Genomic DNA, 3,769 nt, shown 5'->3' with positions numbered 1-3,769 from the left:
AAAAATCAATCAATCATAATTGATAACTCAATTTTAATAAGGAAGATTTTCCGACAAAAATTAGACATGATTCTAGTCCTATTGCTGAGATGGGCTTATTTTCTATCTTTCCAGCAACAAAACGTTTTGGTAAAATTACGAGTTTTAGATCTTATTCTGGGGTTCCGTCATTCTTATTTTTCAAATGATAAGGATGGCCCAATGTTTGAGTCTTATCCATGTCATTAGGTAGCTAACTTAATCAACATTTTCTTTTCTATTTCATGTTCTGTATGATCACAAGAATTGATAGTCTTTGGTTCCATATCATTAATTGCGTTGGAGGATTGGAGGATTTTGCACTTATGAAACTTTTGTGAGATGACACTTGTGAAATCTCAGTGAGATAACCCTAATTTTACATATATATTCAAATTTCTATATGATGGATCCTTGATAATTAATCAATTGCTGATTAAATATCAACGAATAGTAATTGCTAACTCCAATTCAATTACGGAGATTTTCCAACAATGATTAGGCCTGATTCTAGTACTCTACCGAGATGGGCTTCCTTTCTGCCTTTCCTGCACCAAGTGTTTTGGCACTATGATTAGACTTCAAAAATTTTCTCGGGTTCTGTCATTCTGATTTTCAAATGATATAGCTAATTACTCACTGAACATTTTCTTTCTTTTGGTTTGGTGTTCTGCTTAAGCACAGGAACTAATAATCTTGTAATTTCCTCTATTTGATTGATCTTGTTTAGTTTTGTTTAATTGATGATGAGAGCATAGGATCGATCGCACGCATTGTATTGGTGAGCTAAAGCAATTTTATTGCAGTCAATTCAAATATGGGTACATGAGAATTTTGTATCTTCAATCTATAATGTGGCTTTCTTCTTTTACTGATACAAGAATAAATCTTGAAGGCAGGCAAAATCTTCAGGAACTTAAGGAGAAGGCCCGTCGAGAAACGGGAAATCTGTATACCCGACGACAGGGTCCTGAGTGTATATTGAAATGAAATCTGAATTTGATCCTGCAGCTCTTGATTTATGAGCTTGAAAAATTTTTGTTTGTTAATGGCCACTAGAGTGTCGCAAGGTGTTTCACCTTGTGGAAATAATCTGACACTGAGCTCTCTTTCTTTTGCATGGTAGACAACTGAATCTTTAATTGCATGATGCGGGCTCTTGAGCGAGAAGAGAAGGAGTGCTCAAGTGAGACCCAAACCTCATGAGAAGTGGTCTAGAAGAGTACTTGAGAGAGGATTTCCTCAGACAACGTCACTAGGAGTACGCTGAGAACTAGTTGATCTTGGAGAACCCATTGCTGGTACTCGGGGTTTGCCACAAGAGTTGCGCCACTGTCGGTGCCTTGGGTAATCATCTTTGCCGGTGCTGAAATTGTACCATCTGCAAATCCCAAGAGTTGTTGGCTGCGAAGATAAGGAAGGATTTGTGCCTTCCAGAGGAGGTAATTGTCACGGGTCAGTTTGATATTTATTAGATGACCAAAAGAAGGTGGGAAATCGAGTGTAGGTAAGAGCCCAGCACTAGAAGATGTGTGGTAGGAAGTGGTTGTGGAATGGATCGACATCTCTGGTGGAGTTCTAGGTCTCTGATACCATGTAAGGAAGACACAAGAAGAAGAATAAAGTATTGAAAGGCTCCTTATTAATCATTGGGCAGTAGCATAGCTATATATATTGGTGATTTCAGTTACAGGCAATCAGTTACAATAACACAAATAGAAGAAGTGCTGGAGATCATGTGCATGAACTAGAAGTAGTGTGCTATTCTAAAGCCTAAAGAATAGCTCTACCTAGAGACCAGGTCATTCTATTTAACAATCCTTATCTTCTTCTCATCTTTTCAACAAGTATTTTAAAATTCAAATTAGAGCATGTATCAGCTTGAATGAAACCAAAGGAAGTGTATTTTTGCTTTCCAATCCACTCTCTTGTTGATCAATTACATATAGTACATCAGTTTCTTCACAGTGTAGAAGATGGAACTATTGTACATGCTCAATGGTGCGTCCAACTCAAATATCTTCAGTAAATCAGGATATGCCAAGAACAAGCGACCATGCATAGGCGATGAGATCGGTATAACCTTCAGCAATGACCTTGTTACCTTCATCTCGATCATATCCTCCAGCAGCTATAAATGTTCCTTTAAATGTCTTCCTCATGTTAAGAAGACGGTGTGGAATCTGTTGCCTACCATCTATAATTGCCATCCTTGGCTCGACCATAAGGCAGCAGAGAATGCCGAACTTGATCAGTGCATTAACCATGTAGCCCCAGAGAGCTTCTGGGTTTGAATCCCAGGTTTCCATGAAATGTGCAAATGGAAAGAGTTTAATGCCTACTCTATCAGAACCAATCTCATTTGCAATTGCTTCAATCACTTCAATAGTGAAGCGGCATCAGTTCTCCAAGCTTCCCCCATATTCATCGTTTCTGTCATTAGTGCTTTCTTTCATGAATTGTTCCCACAAGTAGCCATGAGCACCATGGATTTCAATTCCATCAAAGCCTGCATTTCAAAAACAACAAAGATTGGTAATGTGATTGGCTTGTAGTTTGAACTTGTATTTATTATGAAAAGAACTTACCAGCTTCAATAGCATTCCTTGCAGCCAATCTGAAATCAATGACAATTTGAGGGATCTCATTGGTTCTTAGGCGTCGGGGTGGAGAGTACTCTTCAACCTTACCATCAGGATGTGTTTGAGCCAGTATTGGCCTGTTAGTACTGGAGATCGGAGCTTGTCCATTGGGCTGGTAACCTATTTTGACAAAAATTTCAAAGATTGTTAGTGTAAACACATAAATGTTTCCATGAGTGAATGATTGAACTTTACCATAGTTTAAGAGTCTTCCTACATGCCACAACTGACAGAAAAACACACCACCCTTATCATGCACAGCCTTCACAATTGGTTTCCATGCTTCCACTTGTTCTTTAGTCCAAATTCCAGGAGTTTCTGGGTATCTGCAATTCAGATTAAGAGCAAGCATTTTGTTTATGATTAAGATGGAAAATTAAAAGGATTTAAAAGTTGATTAAATGAATTAAGTACCCTTGAGCAGTATTAGAAACTCCAGTAGCTTCAGCAATTAGAAGGCCTCCTTTGGAAGTCCTTTGAGAGTAGTACAAAATGGATGGAATTGAGGAACATTGCCATAAGATCTTGATCTTGTCAATGGAGCCAAAACTACTCTGAAATAAGTGAAACATATGTTAATTATGTCGTCATTATATCCAATTAAATAAATAAATGTGACAAGATTAATTAAATAATGTAGATACTAAGTTGTTATCATAATGAATTAGATAGAGCAGTTTTGTAGAGCACTACCAAGTTTGTAATAAGTCCTCATTGTTGTCGGAATGAATTAGACAGAAAGTCAGAAATAGATAGAACTCAAAACAAAGCATCATCAGTTGGGTGAATAATAAGTTTGATGAGATGAGTAATGAACCTATGTGAGAGATGAAACTTGCCCATCTTATAAGGAGTAAGCAGAGGGATCTCTGCTGCCATCTCTTAAGCTTAGTCACCAAATCTTGAACACTAGATTTTTTTTTTATTATTGTTTTGAAGACTTTGAGGTCCGTTTCATGGTCTAATATAGAGTATGAGAAGACCTCAAAAGGGAGAAGGCTTCTAGGAAACAAGGCAGGCTTTTGTAATAATATTGAAAGTGCCATTTTGGAGTCTATTTTGTTTTGTTTTTTTTTTCATTGGCCTAAGCTTAGTGAAAGTCATGTTAT

The 3,769-nt window shown here is 37.3% G+C and overlaps 1 pseudogene; it reads right to left on the bottom strand.

Moving 5' to 3' along the window:
- Positions 1–934: 934 nt before the first annotated feature.
- On the bottom strand, positions 935–3,539 carry LOC120253983 (annotated as a pseudogene).
- Between the last annotated feature and the right edge of the window lie 230 nt (positions 3,540–3,769).

The sequence above is a fragment of the Dioscorea cayenensis genome, unplaced genomic scaffold, assembly GCF_009730915.1.
Source record: "Dioscorea cayenensis subsp. rotundata cultivar TDr96_F1 unplaced genomic scaffold, TDr96_F1_v2_PseudoChromosome.rev07_lg8_w22 25.fasta BLBR01000273.1, whole genome shotgun sequence".
Classification (NCBI taxonomy): Eukaryota; Viridiplantae; Streptophyta; class Magnoliopsida; order Dioscoreales; family Dioscoreaceae; genus Dioscorea; species Dioscorea cayenensis.
The sequence above is the reverse complement of the archived record's forward strand: the minus strand, read 5'-3'. Positions and strand labels throughout refer to the sequence as shown.